At 40.4% G+C, this 20814-nt stretch overlaps 2 long non-coding RNA genes across 4 annotated transcripts in view; one reads left to right on the top strand and one right to left on the bottom strand.

Annotated features, from left to right (window-relative positions):
• Nucleotides 1–20814, bottom strand: part of LOC103695057 (uncharacterized) — a 150615-nt gene that overhangs the window by 36451 nt on the left and 93350 nt on the right. The gene's annotated exons all lie outside the window — the stretch shown is intronic.
• Nucleotides 6130–20814, top strand: part of LOC102555110 (uncharacterized) — a 40329-nt gene continuing 25644 nt past the window's right edge. Inside the window, exons 1-4 of one of the 3 annotated variants that reach the window (XR_010061234.1) lie at nt 6159–6269; nt 7089–7178; nt 13354–13516; nt 14022–14167. This is a non-coding gene — a long non-coding RNA (uncharacterized LOC102555110). Of the gene's footprint in view, nt 6270–7088; nt 7179–13353; nt 20749–20814 lie in introns of those variants that run through there. The other 2 variants (XR_590625.4, XR_010061235.1) reach the window with 2 other exon arrangements.

The raw sequence follows: 20814 nt of genomic DNA, 5'->3' as shown, positions 1-20814 counted from the left end.
CAAACAGGAAACTCATGAGTACAAACAGGAAGCTCCATGAGTACAAACAGGAAACTCATGAGTACAAACAGGAAGCTCCATGAGTACAAACAAGAAACTCATGAGTACAAACAGGAAACTCATGAATACAAACAGGAAACTTATGAACATAAGTAGTCAAGAGCTTGTCTAGCATGTACAAAACCCTGATTTTGGCACTACACACACATACACACACACACACACACACACACACACACACACAGGGGAGGAGCTTGTTTTTCAGGTAGGTGAAGTAATTGAGGAGACTTTAGTCAGTTTTTACTCCAGCCTTGGTTTATGAAATTAGTGGCTATGAAAGAAGCCATGGGAAAGAAAGCTAATGTGTATATTTAACAATGAAGGTGACAGTCACTGTTTAGAGCCCAGCATGCCAACAGCAGAGACAGCAAGAATGTGAAAAATGGAAGACTGTTTACTTTTTGTTGAAAACTCATCAACTTAGAATACTCTTTTGAAGATGTCTGCAATCTCCATCCTATTCGAAAACTACTTGCTGTATACAGTATTTGCTCCCCCCCACCTCCTGCTATTACTCTCTCAACTTCATCTACAGAATCTCTGAATACCTCCTGTGCTATCGAAACATTAAAGTCATCATTGCTTTAACCAAGACATTCACTTTCTATGTAAGTGGAAACACAACTGCAGTATTCAGTAGTGCCTCCTGCATGGTGCTGAATTAATTGGTCTAATAGAAACAGGCTGATGAAGATATGGTTGTGGATTTGGAAAAGTATAATTAGGCTCTGTTTGTTTCTGACTGACAATATTGACCCTTTATCTTATACTAATCATATTCAAGTCTAGGTGTAAATTCATAAAAGAAGGGTGTTCCTCTTGACCTCTAATAATCTACCCCAAATATTGTACTCTCTGTTCTTACAACCCAAGAGTTCCTGACCTAACAATATCAGTTCTCAAGAAAAAAATGCTTGCATTTGGGATATAACAGTGCTTGCAATTCACTAGACGTTAAACTACCTGGCCACTGGGTGTCTGAGCCACAAGTCAAGAATTCCAGAAGGCCTAAAGCTTCAGCATCTGTTACCTGCTGGGAATGACATTCTTGAAGACAGCATTGTCTTTTGTGAAAGCAAGTTAGGGGGTAGGTAACATTTGAAATATAAATAAAAAATCCAATAAAAAGATTAAAATATTATGTATTATAATTTTAACTTAAAGTTTAGGGCAGCTCTATTTAGCCTTTCCTGCTTATGTAATACTTGTCTGTGCATTGTACTATATGTTAACATAATTCAGAATGAAATCAGACTTTAGTAACTTAAAAGAAAAGAATCAAGGGGGTAGACAAATAACATTAAGTAGCCAGGCAAGAAGAGGTATGCACAAAACTAGAGTATTTTCTTATGAGATTGTTAGGAAATACATGTGTGTAATAAAAGTTACTTAAGATTTCAGTAATGCTAGATGGAAAGGCTCTCCAAGAGCTAGAGAAAGGCATCAACTTTTCCCACTTGTGACCCTTTCTTTGATACATTTTTACATGACCCCAAGTATATATGTATATAAAATAGAAATCAAATCAAACAGTTCCTGATAATAATACAGAAATGTATTTCAGAAAGTAGGAGAGATGGTGGTTAAGAGCCCTGGTTGCCCAGAGGTCTGAGTTCAATTCCCAGCAACCGCATAGTGATTCACAACCATCTGTAATAGGATCTTATGCCCTCAACTAGCATTCATGTATATATGCAGGCAGAGCATTAAAATAAATAAATAAATAAATAATTTTAAAAAGATATTTATTTCAAAATAATTCTGTACAATATATAATTTTATCATTTATTGGCTGAAACACAAATCCATAGTCATGAGATAGGGATGTTTGCTTATCTTTCTGTAAAGATTTCAATCTTAGCTGAATATTTGATACTGCAGGATTTCAGTGTTTTTCAAAGATGATTGATATTTCAATTTTATAATCATCAATGCTGAGAAGGCTGCTTTGCATAAATTTGTAGTACAAAATGGCAGAAGTGTGTTTTAGAAGCATTTCAGAAATTGTTACAAATTATGTACTAATCCCAAGCTAAAGTTCCCTTATTGATTTTAAACTTTATTTACTTATTGTGTATCTCTGTGCGTATAGGTCACAGGATGATTTGTGAGTTCTCTCCTTCTACATTATGAGGTCAGGGATGGTTCAGGGATGGAACTCAGGTGAACAGACCTTGTGGCAAGTACCATTACATGATGAGTCATTTCATTGGTCCTCATTTAACAATTCTCCCTTTGTTAGTTTTTCATTGTTAGAGCAGTTCATATACATATATGCACACATTCACAAACACACACACACACAGAAAGAGACACACACACACACACACACACACACACACACATTTTGGCCAAATCTACCTCCCGACCTCCTCCTCTCCAACTTCTCTCTTCCCCTCCCAAGTTTATGAGCTCTACTTTTAAAACTCGAGTCCTGTATATGCATAGGATAATGTGCTGAAGCCCAAACAACCAGCCTCCCAGGGACTGCATCCCTGATGAAAATTGTTTAATAGTAATTTGAGCATGTGTGTTCATACCTACATGTGGACGCCAGGGATTGATATTAGTTATCTTTCTCATTTTATTTTTCTGTGTGTGTGAGAGAGAGCGGAAGGATGGAGGGATGCCAAAAGCACCTCTGGCTCACCATGCATTTCATTATGTTCTTTTTTGAGTTCTCAAGAAAGAGTCTCCTATAGCTCAGGGTGACCTCAAACTATGAAGCTGAGGATGACCCCAACCACTGGAAGTTTTCTGGTTTCCACCTACAGAGTGCTATCTAGGATCGCAACCATGTGACACGTCAGTCAATGTTTGATTTTTATTTCAAATTAATTCTTGGCTATTGTGTGCTGAGAAACCTTGTACTGTTGCCAACTTTTTCGCAACTGCCACATTTGTTTTGCGTCATGTTGTGTCATGACCTGCAGGTTAAGAAGCTGGAATTTACATATGAAAGTCTGTGCTGATAGCTGAATGTTTGTCCTCAAATTTTATATAGGAACTGAATCCAAATGTTATTGAAACCTAAGGCAATTGTACGGAGAGGTAAGGCCTTGAAGAGGTAACAAATTCATGGGAACTACACATCATGAATGGTTTTACTGCCTTTCTTAAGAAAGTCTTGGGAGAATCTGGGTCCCTTTGTAATTGTTTGCCTCTCTGCTACTGACATGCCATGTCACATTGGATGTACTCTGTGGTCAGTGCCTTCACCAGATACTCAATAGAGTGCTCTGTGACCTTGGGCTTTCCAGCTTCTAGAACTCCCGTTCTAGATATAAACTTCCATGACTTTTTATTTGAAATTGTCCAGTACAGGATATTTTGTTATAGCAGTTTAGTAGGCTGAGATAAGTTGCTCAAGAATATCTTGACCTGAGCTGAAATAAACTCAATGTGGGATGATACATTGAAGAAAGAAAAAAAAATCACCAACAGGACTTCATGACCACTGACTATCTTAGATAGGTTTTAGTCCACACCTTCATCATGTAAGTTTTCATATACTAATAAATGTTTTATTCTTCTTCAGTTAAGTTACAGAACATCAAAAAAGTACTTACAGAGAAAAGAAATGAGAAGTACTCCAAGAAAACATAGAATAATTGGACGTGACTGAGGTAATGCCATCTTGACCCAATCTTACTCTGACTCCATTTGTGTCTGTCTGCTCAGAAGTTTTTCAGCCCCTAAGCCCTCAATCAAGTGTTCACTTTGGCAACACATTCCAATGTTCCATGAATCTAACCAAGGCCTAAACAAAATATTTGCTGAACATACAGCTCATCCCCCAAAATGTCAGGGTTCCCTTGACCATGATGTCATTAAAGTTTCTGTACTCGTGAGCTTTGGTGCCCAGTGTTCTTTGGGGTAAGAGCCTGATTCTGCTCACCAGTTAATAAAGAATTCTAATTTGGCTATCTATAACTTTCTTGTCTGAGCTTTAATAAATTAGCAAGACTTATTATTTTATTTTTCCATTTAGGAAATAGAGAAAACATGTAATTTGTTACACAAGTCACAAAGGTGAATGCTAGACATCAACATGACAGGTTATTTGAAAAGTTAAGTACAGTAAAAGAGGTGTGTATGGCCGCTATGTGGACAAAGGGGAGAACTGGCGAGTTTTTATTGATAACTATATGCTCAATCCTATTTCACTGTCCTTGGCACTGCAGAGAAAAAGTCTGATGCTGCGATTCACAGTACGCATTTCAGTATATGGTTCCGGGATATGATGAAGGATGGAAGCAAGAAGGATTTGAAAGTAGGAAAGGCAAATTCACTGCTTCCCATAGGTTCCTGAGTGTCTTCTGAGAGTCTTCCCTGGAGTGTGGCAGTCATCTGAAATCAACAGAAGTGACTTCTGCTGACAGGTGTTGATGTTACTAATGACATGTCCCCTGTGATCATTAAACTTCCTGATTTTCCCCAGAGGTGTTTTCTTTGTTTGTACTTCATAACCATTCTAATCACTATTCAAGCCTCCACCTCCTAGTAGCTAATCTCTTCCTATCACAAAGACAAGTAATGATGCAGTCCCTTAGCTGGATACAGAAACTACTCATGAGTAACACAAGACTCCCAAACAACCTGAGTAGACAGAGTGAAGTTCGAGTCCAATGCTCTTCATTCATAAGATGATTTCTTGAGTTCCCAGTCCCTTGGTCAATACAGATGAACAAATAGAAGAGGTGAATTTAAAAAAGAGAGACGTGATATGCAACAATAATTCAGACAGTACTGATGCCTGACAACTACCAGCCATCACCGTCCTAACACATTTATGTAATAGCAAATCCAAGAGGTATTGCATTTATAGGAGCCACCAATTTCAAATACCCAAATCTCACAGGCTAGCATAAAACTTGATGGTCATAATGACAGTCTACAAAATCAGAATATATAGATTGATGCAATTCATATAAGAACACTTTTTTTTCTACTCTTCCTCAAATATTCTGTCTTATAGTCTTCAGGTAGCCTAAGAGCATGTGTCTCTTGCCTGCTGCTCCCCTCCTCCAATAATACTGCAGCTGGGTTTGAGACCTATGGATACAGACCTTTTATCTCCAGAAAATGATGCCTAAAAATGAGAATGAGTCCCAAGTGCCTGTTCCCACTTGCAGTTGTCAACCATCACATAGACTCACCTGCAGTTGCTACCTTACCCTTTTTACACTTAGACCCAGCATCTCTGACTGGTTGGCAGTACTTCCTAGAGAAAACTAACATGGACAATCAGGGAACAATTTTTGATAATAGTGTGATGTCCTAGCTCTCCAGTTTCTATATGCTTGTATCCTCTCTGTATCTATTCACTGGGCTTCTCTATTTCCCTTTCAATGGTTTTATGCAGTACAATACTTCCTGTCTGATTCCTCAATCCTCAATACCACTATTGAGGTTGTTGATTTCTGATTTTGCTGTGGTGGCAAATTATTTCTAAAACATCAGGTCATAGAATCTGTTACCTAATCTATCGCTTATGTTTGCTGAACAGAATATTAGAAACTGAGTCACACTTACCTCCAGACTGCTAATTCTAATTTCAACTCTATCTCCCAGACCCCTGACATATGGTACTCAAATTACCAGCTGCATTCCAGAGTCAACACATAGACAGTTTGCTTACCAGGATCTAAGAGGCAGAAGTATAAGAACTTGCCAGTGAGTTCTCTGCCTGAAGAGAAAGGTAAGTTTCTTTCTGTGGGTTAGATATATAGTGACAGAGTCTGGAAAAGAACAAAAATTGCTAAGGAGCAGAGCCCTGGGCAAAATGGACCAGGATTTATGGCTCATCTTCCTGAATCACAATTGCACAGCCAAGATTTGGGTCATTTTATTGTTTCTAAAGCTGTAGTGGTCAGTCTTCAAGATGACTCCAAATGTCCCCTAGCCCACAGCACACACAGCTTTGTGGAGTCATTCAACTTCTACACTGTCTCAGGGATGGTTTGTATAGCCCTGCATAAAGAAGTGTTCATATGGGACCTGAGGCTAGGTCACAAAAGATGTTGGTTACTGCTTTGCTGTCTTTCTTGGCTCTTGTTTTGAAGGAAGCCATTGTCTTGTCACAAAGACATGCAGGTGGCCAGTGAGAGAGGCCAACCTAGGAAGACTGGAGGAACTCAGTTAACCATCAGCAAGGAGTGAAGACGGGCCAGAATCTCCAGGGACTTTAGAAGAGCTGAGAGATGGCTGTAAGTCCAATGGGTAATTTGTAACCTATGAGGAGCCCTGATTCACAGCTCTCTAGCTAAGCTGAAAGTATGAGACAAAGGTGTAGTTGAATTAAGCTATTAAATTTGGAGTTAACTTTTTTCACAGCCATAGATAAACACAACACCTGATACAGAGGGGAAACTGCTTCAGTTTTTGTTCCCTTTGGCTCAGACTCTGACCTACTAGGAAATACTTATATTCACCTGAATTACTTCCTTGTCACATCAGGACCAGTCCTTCTGTGTTTGGGAGTTTTGCTTCGCTATTTGCTATTTATTTTTATTTCTTACTCATGTTTATTGTTCAAAGCTACACGAGGAAGCTGTGCTGCCAAATTGTCCCCTTATCAGAAGCACCAGAAAAACTCAAATGTAGACATTTCCAATCACGAATATTTGCCAAAAGGGCTATTTTATGATACTACTAATTTAAAAACAAACAAACAAAAAAAACGAGCCTAATGCTTCATCCCTTTCTGCAGACAACACAAAGTTATGCAGGGCTCTATATGTTAGAGAGTGGTGGGAATCCAAGGAGAGCTGGGGTACCTCCTTGCAAGGTGAGTCTCAGGGGAAGATCTGTACCAGACTTCTGACAGTGTTCTGTCAGCAGGACATCAGGGTGGGGAGACTAAACAGTAACAGGGACTCGGGTGGGATAACAAAGATAAGCCTGGAGTCGGAGTCAGAGGACAAGAGGTCTGTGAGAGAAAGTTCTAGCACGATCCTATACAGACTCAAATGTTTTCTCAAGTCTTAATCCATGGGTGTGATAAAGGATAATGATGTGGCTTTTAGGAAATCTGCCAAGAACATGACTGCTGTGAAAAGTTGGGATAAAGATGATCCGCATGCTACGACAGCCTTCTAGCCAGCCAGCCTTTCTAGGTACAGAAAAACCCATTGGTTATTTCCAATTACTTTACTATCCTCTTTGAATGCTCTAATACTTCAGTGCATGGGGTGGTGGCAAGCTGACTGCTTTGACAGAAAAGGAAAAACATCAAGGGCCCCCAATCCGACTCATTTCTTTGGTCACTTAGCCTGGTAGACAGGAGTGAAAAAACGGTTCTTTAGAGTCGTGCACATTTAGTTGAAAGGAATTATGTGCACATGCAGATCATATACTTGGCTTATTTCATAAACACAGATTCCATGCCATGCATTCGAGAAATGTAACACTGAGCCAACTTTTCTGTGGCTCACATCATTCTACACATTTGAGAAGGTTAATAGCAAAAGATTCCAGGCAACTGATCTGGGTGCTTTTTTAAAATTTGGAAATTCTACAGCCAATTATACACTTAGAAGAAGTTGGATATCCTTACTGGTTTTTTTCCTCCCCCTTTCTCTAGTACCAGAGAAGGGATAGGAGGTGGGGGTGGGGATTGCTAAGTGAGAAAGAATGGTTTTCCTACCTTGCTCAATTTCTTTTCACCACCATCTTCCTTCAGGCAAAAATTAGTCTGTATTTCGGAGTCTGGATATAAACAAGCCTGTATTAAAACATTTCCCCTTGTTTATAATTTTATGATTTATCTATATATCTTTATTTTTGGCTACCATGGCTTTTTACAGCTTTCTAATTTATATAGCCATTTGTTTAGGCTGTCAAAACATTTTTAATTTTAATTACTGTGTATCATGCCTGAGGGTGTAAAACTGTCAGATAAATCTGAGACTCTGCATAAACATGTGGGGAACTGCATGTGTTATCGCTCAACAATTGCTAGTGGGCAGTTAGCAAATGTCTTTTCATGGAGTTGGTTCGCTGGCTTTCCTTCTTCATAAATGCACAAGATGACGGTATCATACTAGGTACTGAGCACCTCATTAAACACAGGTTCATGACCTTGGCATAAAAAGGACAAAAGGTTGTGATGGACAGCAATAGGCTGGATAGCTTTGTAAATGGCTAACGGGAAAGCATTTCATGTAAAGTCCTGTCAGACTGGAACCCAGAATCATCAGCCTGGCACTTCCTTTTTAAAATGAAAAGTAATAGGGGAGTCAGGCTTCTTAAACAAAGAAACAATATGTTTGAAGAAACATGCTCACAAATCATGTTTTATGGTTTCCTCTTTGATAATGTTCCAATAGTACAGATATAAATAAACAGGTATTCATCCATCCATCATCCATCTATACATCTGTATTTATAAATACCAATCTATCCACTCAACCACGCATCCTTCCATCAATCTACCAGTCTGGAAATTTTGCATTTAGGATCAAAAGACTCAAACTTGACCAGTGTTTGATGATGTATTTTGTAATTAGGCCTAAGTTTGGGCAAATTCTTTTAATTGTAGATTTTTTTTTTTACTCTAGTGATCTGAAAGGCTTTTAGGGGTAATTCAACAAGAAGCCTAGTTATAAAATGAAGTGTCAATATAGAATGTGTCTATTTTTACGGCAATATAATTACATTTCTGTTATGATTTTTTTTACGCCAATCTTGAAGAAGATTTGATGCCCAGAGGAGGTTGCTTTTACTCTCTGCCTGCTATCCACACCCCAGGCAATCAAGTGCAAGAATCAGAGAGAGAGGAATAAGCAGGGAGGAGGGGGGCAGAGATGCTTCTGCAATCTGTGCTTGCTGGTCTCTTATGTTATCCTTGACATGCCCAAGGCATCTGAATGCCCGGAATGCATTTAAGCTAATTGAGCTATTTCTATTTAGGAGCACTGGATTTTGAAAAGGAGTCACTATTTCTCATGTACCGTCTCGGTGATGTGGGGACATTTTTAATATGGTACAGAATTAACAATCAATGTAAACTTCAGACAAAAGCCACAGTAGAAAAGTCAAGGCCTGCGTGCTAAGAGCTTGGTCAGGGTTTCCTGCTGCAGGGAAGTGGTGGATCTTTACATGATGGGATGTAGAAGAGGGAGCCAGGGCCTTGGGATGTGCTCCTGAAGAGTATAGCTGGCCCCTGGGCCTTTCTCTCTCGCTCTCACTCTGCTTCCTATCTACTATAAGGTAAGCCAATAAACCACATCCTGTGTTCCCGAGATGCCCTGTGCTGCCATGGTTACAAGAGCAATAGGGCCAAATTACTGTGGAAACTACTAAGAACATGGACCCAAGTAAGATTTTAAGTTGAGCCGTCTCAGGTATATGGCATGAAGCCGGGAAGGGGGCTGGCAAGGCAATCACAGATAACATAATCAGAAATGCCCCAGATAGAGAGACTGATGGTAACATATTCATATCTGTCTATCGCTATGGCCACAAGCTCTGATGGGAAGTCTAACCTCACTTCACAGGTGAATGTTAAGTAACCTGGTAAAATTCACGTAGTCACTGAGCAGCAGTATCAAACCATGACCAACTGGCTCTGACACTCATGTTCTCTGGTCACAGGACTTCAGAGAAAGGATATTTTCCTAGAAGGTTTCTCACCACCTCAAACCCCTATTCTCATACGTTATCCAAGAATAAAAAAGAATCCGGTGGAGTTGGTAGCTTGCCTCACTCACCCTTGTATGTACTGTGTGAAAGACAATAGAACTTCCTAAGGGAAGTTAAGAATTTGATCCAGAGTCACTCAGTGTCCACTCACAGACAAGGTGTGAGCTGACATCTTGTGACTGACTTCTGTCTACATTCCATCCTCCCACATTGCCTCTGTGAAAATTTATCCTGGCAATTCCCTTTACTACCTCAGGGACAGGTGAAGAAGATATAAGTGTGTGGCAAAAATTCCTTGTTTTATGTCCCTTCCTCCAAATGCTGAGATTGGCATTAGCCGTAGATGAAACAATATTGGCAATCAGTATTCAGGGTGACAGGACTTAGCAGCCACAGATGAGTGAGTGGCCTTCTGTGACCCAGGCCCAGGGATAACCTGAAAAGGAGCCGCTTGACTGGCCCCTCTCTTAGCCTACCCAAGGAGGTTTGGACAAAAATTCTTCCTGCTCCTTCCAGACATGCCTGCAGTAAACAGGATCTTTATTGGACACTTGGTGACAGGTGTGGGATGTGAGCAGAAGGAACTCTGGTTTAATATCTCAGGAGATGGACAGTACACATTATATAGCTAGTCTCTCTCTCTCTCTCTCTCTCTCTCTCTCTCTCTCTCTCCTTATTTATTGCCCTGGAAGATTGTTGTTTTCTGAAATAGTTGGGGGCAGGGGCTGGAACAAAAACTGCTTGGTGTCCCAAGACTTCTTACTACAGATGTTTGCAGCTGGATCATGCTTTGCTGTTCTTCCTTAATGGATGTATGGGAATAACCCGCATAATCATGTTTCTGTCTTTATTGGCTCTCTATTATTTAATTGAAAAATCTGATGCTGATGCCAGAAAAGGCTGGCAGGTCTGTTAGAATGTGAATAGAGGGAGAAGTAGGCTATGGTAAAAGCAGTCAAGGCCTCTTACCCTTGAAATCTCCCAAATGGATGAAGCCATAAATCTTAGCCAACTTACCTTCCTTCTCTCAAAATCGTCTTGTTAGAAAATATCTGGCCTCTGGTAGTAAAGTTACTTGGGTTCTCTTTATATGTCTTATCTACTGATACATTTTTAAAAACCTCAAAATGGATACTCTGAACATCTGGACACAGTCGAGGCTGGTCCACAGATGTGGCCCAAGGGAGCCACAGCGCTGTCCCATGCGATCTCTCCTCTTCTCACCTTGTATCTGGGATTATTCTTTCTGTAGATCCAGAGTTCATGATTGGGAACTAAATGCTCCACTGTCAGGTTTCAAAAATCTACAAGCATTTTATGGCCCAGGTAACCCACATTGTTGAGACTAATATCAAGTAAAAGGTTAGGGAAAAAACTGATCTTACAGACAAGGACACAGAAAGGGCATGATTGGGCAATCAATTAGTCAATCAATCAATCAACCACTCAATCAATCTTCTACTCTCCCAAACACAAGGTCAATCTGAAACTTAGGGTCATGTCACTTCTTGAGGCTAGAAGCAAATTTTCTCTTCTTGTGTTTACTTAATGTGGTGCCTTGCTTGTGAGTGGTGTGAACTGCTCTGTGATAAATGTTGGGAAAGATGGAGGGAGAAACCGGCCCTAGTTCTTAATCGCAACACTTGCAGTTGCCAGTTCCAAACACTTGCTCCAACTAATTCCAACCAAAAGGAAAGATAGTAATTTGCTTCATCCAACTCAGTGGTATCTAGGGAAGAAAGGGTTTCTTCAAAGGCCTGGACATTACAAGCTGCTGAAATGGAGCTATGGGTCAGGGTTTGATTCCCACTTCAACATCTTACGTGAGGCAAAGGGGGCACCAGTATCCCACGAAGATATTACTGCCTGTGGCTGTGGCTGTGGAAAGAAAGCACCCATTTCAGGTGAAGGATTTAGGTTAGTTCTAGGGTATGGGAGATGGCTCCTGAAATCCTCATTGACTGGTTATTTCATTAAGTACTAATCTGACTACCACGGTACCTAGGGATTTTACAAATGAAATTGAAGACTCAGTTACTTAATCTTAAAACTCAGGAATCATATGACTAAGTCCGATTAGATCAGGCAAGGTTTTTAAAAACAGCCTTTCCTTTGGCTGTTAGCACAAAATTAATTCAGTGGTTTAAGGCATAAGCAAATTCAACATTCTCTCCCTGGCTTTGTGGAGCAGGAGGGCCACATGCAGCCTCTAGGAGTAAGAGTTCACAGTTTTAAATTCAAGAACTGAATTCTGTCAATGACAGGATGAGTTTGGAGTAGATCCCTTCCCAGACCTTCCAGACGAGAGCCCAGCTGGCCAGCACCTTGGCTTTGGCCTTCTGACACCCTCAGTTGAGAAACCAGCTGAGCCATGCTGGGGCACTGACCTACAGAAACCACGAGACAGAGAACAGGTGTTGCTGTAAGCTGCCGCATTTGTGGTAATTTATTAAGAGCCAATAGGAAAGCCAAAATATGAGATGATTAGTATTTTTATTTTATTCCCTTAAAGATGTTAATACCCTTGGAGAAATGGCATTAATTGAACTATCACTCATATTTTGGTCTAAATCTATTAACCTAAAAATGTCTTTTGTGGTTGGAGATAACAAGATTGGTGAGGGTAAGGCAACTGTCACAGTGTTAGTGTGAGTAGAGGGTGGGCAGGTGGTGCTTATGCATCATACTTCTGTCCTGCAACAAGACAATAGCCACCTAGTAAGAAGAGGGATGAAGGGATATTACATTTCCAAACAGCCCATTCATTTTTCAAACCTTATCTATGTTTCTTCACCAATTATTCTAATAAGATTAACTGTTTATTCATCCATTTTTTTCTGTGTCTAGTAGTCCATTCTGACTTCTTCCTAATGAGTCCTTCAGAACTAAACCCAGTTATCCACTCTTTTCACTTGGGCCCATTCTTTCCTCTTGGCTCCTATAATGTAACCCTATGACTCTTTGTGTTAATGGATACTTGACATCAGAATCCATTGCAAGAGTCAATTCCTGTAAAATATTTTCTGTGTCAGTCATCCTCAGAGCTCCACTGTGGACCTCTTCACACAATTGAACTCTTTGTTGACCTCCCTTGCTCCTATTGCTATAGATGACCTGTCTTTGCAGAGATGGTGTGAACACTGCTTGTTGGAATGGAAAGAGTACTTTGAGACAAATATTCAAATCGCAGCCTTCTAAAAAAGCATTATGATCTACTTGGTGTGTGTTACAGCCTGTTTCTTTATGATTAAGGTGCAGAAAATGGAGCTGGTCATGTTTGTCTTATGGGGTTGGCATTGGGATTGTGGGTGAATGCACATGGCAGATGAGTCTGATGTTATTAATGTTATTGCTATGATGCAACCAGCATATCATCAACTTGATTAGTATTGGTAAGATAACCAGGGCCAGAATGAGAAGAATGGGGAAGAGGAGAGACAGACTCTTGTAGAAGGAACACAAGTATGAAAATGAGTAACAGTGACAACAGTAGCTGGGAAGCTCATGAAGTGTGATGAGTTAGGATTTGATACCTGTGTATCTCTTTGTCTTAGTCAGTGTTCCATGGCTGTGAAGAGACACTATGAACTTGAACATAGGAACTCATATGAAAGAAAACATTTAATTGGGGTTTGCTTTTTGTTTCAGAGGTTAGTCCATCATCCTCAGAACAGAGCATGTTGGAGTGAAGGAAGATATGCTGACTGAGAGTTCTAACTTGGGATCTGAAGGCAGCAGGAAGAGAGAGACCCTGGGCTTGACTTGAGCTTCTGATGCCCCAAAGCCTACCACCATTGACACACTTCTCCCAGTAAGGCCACACCTCCTAATTCCTCTCAAGTAGCACCACTCCCTAATGATCAAGCTTTCAAATATATGAGCCTAAAAGTCTTATTCTTCTTCAAACCACCACATTTCATTCCCTGACCACCATAGACTAGTATCCATGTGATAATGAAAAATGTGTTTAGTTCAACTTTAAAAGTCTCCATAGTCTATGTGGTTTGCAACCTCTTTGTTGCAACCCCTTTGAGGGCAAATGATCCTTTCACAGGGGGTCACCTGAGACCATCGGAAAACACAGATATTTAATTACAATTCATAACAGTAGCAAAACTACAATTATGAAGTCTCAACTAAAATAATCTTATGATGGGAGGGGTCACCACAGCATGACAGTCTGTATTAAAGTGTTGTAGCATTAGGAAGACTGAGAATCACTGCCATAGTCTATAACAGTCTGGATGCTGTTTAAAAGTCCAAAGTTCAAAATCTCTTCTGAGGTTCATGCCAATCTCTTTTATTTTTTTTTCCAGAGCTGAGGACCAAACCCAGGACCTTGTGCTTGCTAGGCAAGCGGTCTACCACTGAGCTAAATCCCCAACCCTCATGCCAATCTCTTAATTGTAACCTACCCCCTATAAAATCAAAATTAAAAGCCAGACCACCTATTTCCAACATACAATGGCACAAAGTATACATTACTACTCCAAAAGGGAGAGAAGCCCCACACTGAGGAGTTGTTGAACCAAAGTAAAGATGAAAGCCAGCAGAGTGATCTTTAAATTCTGTGTCTCCATGTCTGGTATCACAGCGCTCTTGAGATCTACAACACCTTTCAACTTTGTTGACTGCAGCATACTTCTCTTTCTTGGGCTTGCTCCAGTTCATGTTGGCAGCTTCCCTTGGCAAGTATCCCATGACTCTGGCCAATCTAACATCTTAGGATCTCCAATACAATTCAAGTTTCATCTTCACAGATTCACTCAATGGCCTCTCTGGACTTCCATGAAGGGATACTCCTGCCCCATGCCTGGCCTCAGTGGTTTTCCTTAGTCATGGAGGGACATTCCATAACCCTTTCTTGTATCCGTGACTCTAAAGTCGGAAGCACATGGCCAAAGCTGCAAAGTTCTGCTGTATGTTGGGTCTGGAACATGGCCTTCTCTTTCAAGTACATCTGCATCTGCTTTCTGCTTTTGATGGTTTTCTTCAGTACTTCAGCTTTTCTTTAATTCCTTTTCACAAGGTGGAAGCTCATCTGCATGGAGTCTTGCCCAGAGCTTACCACTCCTGCTATTCTATTGAGGATCAGGTTTTTCTTTAAACTTTCTATCTCCTTGAGCACTGGAATTAGCTCTATTATACTTCCTGTTGGACCTTTTCTCTCCAAACTGTACATTTTGTTTTTTCCCTCGCTCAGCTTGCTCCCTTTCATTATAGATCTGTGTAAGAGTAACCACTAATAGCCACAAGGCAGAGCCAATACTAGATTGCTTTGAAACCTCCTCTGCCAATGCCTTTAATCCAAAACTCTTGAATTTAGCCTCAGGCCAATTTTTCTTTTTCATTTTCTTTTCTCTTCCTTCCTTTTACTTTTTTAACAAGAGAGAAAAAAAACTAGATTCTTCACTAAAATATTACAAGAACAGTCTCTAGGTCACTTCCTAACCTTCTTGTTCTCTGAAATCTCTTGAGCTGGATCTTTACAATCTACATTGCTCTTAGCATCACCGTCTTCCGTGTTTATGCTAGCACAGCCCATTAAACCCTGCTTAAAGTATTCAACCGCTTTCCTAATCCAAAGTCTCAAAGTCCACATTCTGCCAACAAGCAGCATGGTGCCTGTCACAGCAATACCCAGCTCCCTGATACCAGCTTCTGTCTTAGTAGTGTTCTGCTGTTGTGAAGAGATACCATGACCATGATAACTCCTATTTTACAAAAAGCACTTGCTTTATTGGTGCTTGCTTACAGCTTCAAAGGTAAGCTCTATCATTCTCATGGCATGGACATGGCAGCATTCAAGTGGAGATGATATCTAAGAGTTCTACATTCAGATCTGAAGGCAGAAGGAGGAGAGGGACTCTTGGCCCGGCTTGAGCTTCTGAATCCTCAAAGCCCACCTCCAGTGACACAGTTTTTCCATCAAGGCCACACTTTCTAATCACTGTCAAGTAACACCATTCCCAAATGACCAAGCCTTCTAATATATGAGCCTATGGGAACCATTCTTACTCAAGTCACAATACTCTGCATTCTTCAATAAACTAATAAGCCCAAGAAATGCTCAAGTTTTCTTTGGGAAATAATGAAGTCATGGGAGCTCTGATGAGAACCAAACCTTTAGTATATCTAGAGGACAGATAGAGGAACAAGAATGATTTAACCTTCATACATTTCTGAATCTCCAGTGACTATTCAGATTTCAGGGACATAACAAAGAACTCTTCTCATCTAACAAGCATACCTTGAATGTCTCTGACTCACAAGGTGTTACATGGTGCTATATAGGGAAGAGGGAGAAAGATCAATGTACTTCAGAGCTCACAATCTTCTCAACCCCAAGTGGTGGCACACTCCTTTCTCCCAGCACAGCTGAGGGCTGAGGCCAAAGCAGATGAATTGCCACAGCCTGGTTCTGCTTATGGCTCCAGGGATATTCAGGCACCAGTGCACTCCAGGACAGAACAAATCTTGTCTGGGCAGGATTTGCAGGAATTCAGTAGTCTTGAGAGCCTGGAGGGAGAAAGAAGCCTTCTCCAAAACAGCTTTTAGTGTCACAGTTCTTTTTATTTGGAGATGCATGGGGGCAGGGTGGGGGTAGAGTAACAAAGACTTTATAAACCTTGGGGAGTGGGTAGGAGTTTTTGAGGTGAAAGTACTTTATTGGCTAGCACAGAGAAGCTGGGAATGCTTCATTTACATGAAGAGGAAATCCAGGTACTTGCTGGATGTGCCCTTATGAAAAAAAGAGGAAGTTAAACCTATAATTTGGCCACCAGGCTACAAGACTACTTCAATGGTAGTGGAGGTAGGGGTCACAAAGCTATGTGCATTGGGTCATGCAGGCCCAGAACAGGGAGAAAACGATCCTTACTCCTGCCCATCTCAAGAAGAGATTTTGGGATTTGGATATATCTCTACCTCACTCTTGCCCTAGGCCTGTTTCCTCCTCCCATCCTTTTCTCCCTCCCCCTTTTCCCACTTACCCCTACAGATCACCATGAGTTCCAAATCTCTGCTGAGCATGTGACTTCTGAATCGTGAGGTGAGAGGACTGGAATTGTGTTTTCTCAAATAGCTAGTGTCTGGTTGTGCCTATCAGTTACAAGAAAGGCTCCAAGCTCCACCATAGTACATCATCAGCCTTGGGCTTTCTAAGCTGCGAAAGATTCTCCCTTCTCTTCTATCAACTGTGTCACCTAGTACAGGACACACCTCTGCTCTGCAGTGTCCTAATGTACAAACTTGAGATAATACTCTTCTCATAGGTCTGTTTTAAGGATCAAATGAACCAATTTTTAAAAAGTGTTTAAACAAGATCCTGGCATTATAAATAGTATAGAATTGTTTATTGTTGTTATTTATTACCTTAGAGCTTCAAACTAGGGTCTATTAAATACTTCAGAGGAGGGGACCATAAGTATCTTCATGGATAAGTAACATTACAAAGCCACATGACCTTAACTTACTTCAGGAACAGCCCCACCATCTCAAGAGAGGTCAAAATGGGTGTGGCCAAAAGAAGAAGACAGGACCAGAGAAAGGAGGGAGAAAGCACCATGAGGTGAACCTTCATATATCCTTAGAGAATAAATGGAATCTACTTGTTCAGTATCATGTATAAGTCTTCTTTACTCTGGGTCCTGCTCATAGGCAGGACAGGGCCATGGGCAAATTTGATTGGCTAATGACTACTGCCTTGGAAGGTCCTAGACCCACACTATTGAAATGTGAAGCACCATCCAGTCATGTGTCCATTGCACTATCTCTGATGACAGAGCCGGGGGAAGCTCCCAGAGGAATCTGCCTGTATGTTTGAGGACTGGACATAGTTTCAGGCTGTTTTCCTGCTTTGAGACAAGTAGCTATGTTCCATGCTGGGAGGTCTTGAATAGATCACGTGCTACCCAGTTAAACAGATCTAAACATAGTCACTCTCTTCACATACTATTAAACACAGCTACATTCGAACAATGTGTAGGTTGAGAGAAGCACCTCCCACCGTAAGATAATTGGGAGTGAAGTCACCGTGACAACTTGAATAACTAAATTAACCCTATTACAACCTGTTTTCACGGGGTCAAAGGCTTTTCAATGGGATAATTCAGGTGTAAAAGAAAGCACTCCACATTCTGAACACCTTGTAACACGTGCTGAAACAGCGGGCAGAAGCAGCAAATGATCTGACTTAGCTCAGAAAGGTGGAATGAATTCCGAATAGCATCCGGCTCCAATTCAAGTTTCGGTAGCTTGTGAAAGGACATTTTCATTTCTTTTTATCCAACTTTTTATTCAACTTTTTATTCAACTTGTTTGAATATTGATTAAATAACTAGAAATTAAGATCAGGTGAGGTGGCACACACCTTTAATCCTAGTACACTGAAGACAGAGGCAGGTGAATCGCTCTGAATTCGAGACCAGTCTGGTCTACAGAGTTTGGCTCCATAATGACACCCTGTTTCAAACAAAACAAAATCTAGGAAAAGAAAATCGAATCGAAGCAACAGTGTGACTGAAGAGTTGATTTACTGAACTCAGAAATCATAAAAAAAGTATTTAAAAGTTGATGATGCTAAGGGTTTGTGATCATGGAGTATGTACTCTGGGGGATTTTTTTTCCACAGAAATCCCAAGAACTGTGCAGAGAATAAGATCCACTCCCACACCCTATTCTTCTTCTCTTCTGGAGGAGTAAAAGGGCATTGAGAAGACCATATATTAAGCTACAGGGATATAAGTTCCTTCGGGGCAGGAATTACTACAGCCTGGTTTTGCCCTCTTTCCTTTCCTCAGCCTCTGGTAAACTGGTAGTCCACAGTGACAATCAGCAGATACTTACATGTAAACTAGGACATAGAAGTTATACTTTTATATTAAAGACTTATAAATGCTGAGTTAGGGAGGTGACTTAGTCAGTGGAGTGCTGTGTTACAAGTACAAGGACCCAAGTTTAATCCCCAGGACCCCCATTAGAAAAACCAGAGGCCCCACAAGGTGGCACTTGTATATGATTCAAGAGTAAGGAAGGTGACATAGGCTGATCCCTGGGGTTTTCTGGCCAGCAGGCTTAGACTACTTGAAAGTTCCAAGCAAGAGAGTGATTGTGTCTCAAAACAACAACAACAACAACAACAACAACAACAACAAAAATAGTATTTGACACTGAGGAATGACACCCAAGTTATTCTTTGGCTTCTACATGCTTGTGCACACATACTCTAATGTGCAAATGTGTTTGCACAAACACACAGGCATACAAACACAAAATAAAAATAAAACATATAAGTGCTCTACATCAGGGATAGAGTAAGCATTATATGGGCTAATAATACAAAAATGATATAAATTTAAAAATGATACTGAAGAAGAAAATCTAATAGTCTGTAAACACACATTTACTACTTATTATCTCAGAATAGCTAGTTTTAAACAATATGCATACCATTACCTTAATTCTCCTCAAATTTTTGTGTATAAAGATAGTAAACCAGAATTTATACACTAAACTGTGAATACCATGGTTATTATGTTTTACTCCTATTTTACATTTTTCTAAGATAAGAAAAATTTCTCTATATAATAGCACATTATTATAGTGCTATTACTATAGTACTATAGTATAATATTACGTTATAGGAATAGGGCTGTAGGGACACACAGGATGCCTACTATCAAGAAGAAACAGATTTTTTCCTCAGTACCCATAGGGAGGAAAGCCAAGACCAATGGGCAATTGGTATTGAGAAACTAAGTTTAGCTTACCGTAAACTATCTCAACTGTTCAGCACAACAGTGTGCTACACCTAGAAACGGCGAATCCCTTGTTCCTACACATGAGAATCCAAGAGGCTAAATGACAAGAGCTAACGTGTTAGAAATGAACTCCACGTCCTCTAAGCCTGGGGCTGGAAGACTCAGTGTGTATTGCCTCACAGTCCTCTTTGCCACTGTCTTTTCTAACAAGGAATGGGTTTCTTAAATATCCTCTGAAATACTTTGTGAGATCTCTACAGTGTCTACCTTAACCTGCTATGCTACTGCATGATGAGTTCCTAGGTTTTTCCAATCATTCATGGATTTTCAAGAATGGTGTCATGATCACCATGGGCACTTTTTAGGAAGGACCGGTTTTTTGTAAGCTGACAGCTTCCTTCATTTATGGACACAGAAGGTGCTCCCAAGGAAGGTAGAAGCTAGATGAAGGCAGAGAGCTGTGAATTAAAGGGAAGGAGTCATCTGTTTACTTTTGGTTTCTCTGGGGCTTGTTCTAATTGAAGTGTCCCTGAGTAGTCACTAGCTTCCCCACTCACGGTGTTAAACTTTGATTGACAGCAAATTACAGTATAGTTCTGACTATTAATTTGGAACCATTTGAAATAGTTCGAGCGAACATGAATTAGATTTACAATTTGAATAACACTCCACAAACCAGTTACATATTATCTTTTGAGTATATACTGATAATGACTTTTGAAATTGTTCATTTTTGAGCAGGGAATATGGGTGTGATCTACAAAGAGAACACCTTGTCTGGTCTGAAATGACATTGGGTAACCAACTCAGTTCTCTTCTGAGTTTGGTACATAGCAGGGTAGAGTGAGAAATATATTTGATGCATAACCAGGTGCATCAACACTGCCTTGGAGGAGATCCCAGCCGCTGTCATAGAATGAATCAAACTTTAATGCTGGTATAAAAACAAATTTGGTTAAGTTTGTAGAACAGTGAAAGTGTTGAGAATGTCTATTTATTTTGTGACAAAATTCTAAAACTATCTAAGATGTACACGGTCTCTCTAACAAAACAGCTCAGAGCACCAGTTTAAACCCACCCATTGTTCACTTGTATGATCAGTTTCTTGGAATACTTTGGAATGACCATCTGGACCCTCTTGTGAAGGGTGAAAAAGAAAAGGATTAAGACTATAAAACCACCCGAAGCTGTGTATGCCACAGAAACTGAAGCCACACTTTCAGGAAAGACTGCTTAAACATCACACTTCTCCCCCTGCCAAGAACTCCTGGAAAATCATGAGGTAAGCGGATTAGAGAGCAGGCATTTGGCATGCTCCATCAAGTCTGCTGAAGCTCCTTTGAGCAGT

The sequence above is a fragment of the Rattus norvegicus genome, chromosome 1 (genome assembly GCF_036323735.1).
Source record: "Rattus norvegicus strain BN/NHsdMcwi chromosome 1, GRCr8, whole genome shotgun sequence".
NCBI classification, from domain to species: domain Eukaryota; kingdom Metazoa; phylum Chordata; class Mammalia; order Rodentia; family Muridae; genus Rattus; species Rattus norvegicus.
Note: the sequence above shows the minus strand (reverse complement) of the source record. Positions and strands in the feature narration are given on the sequence as shown.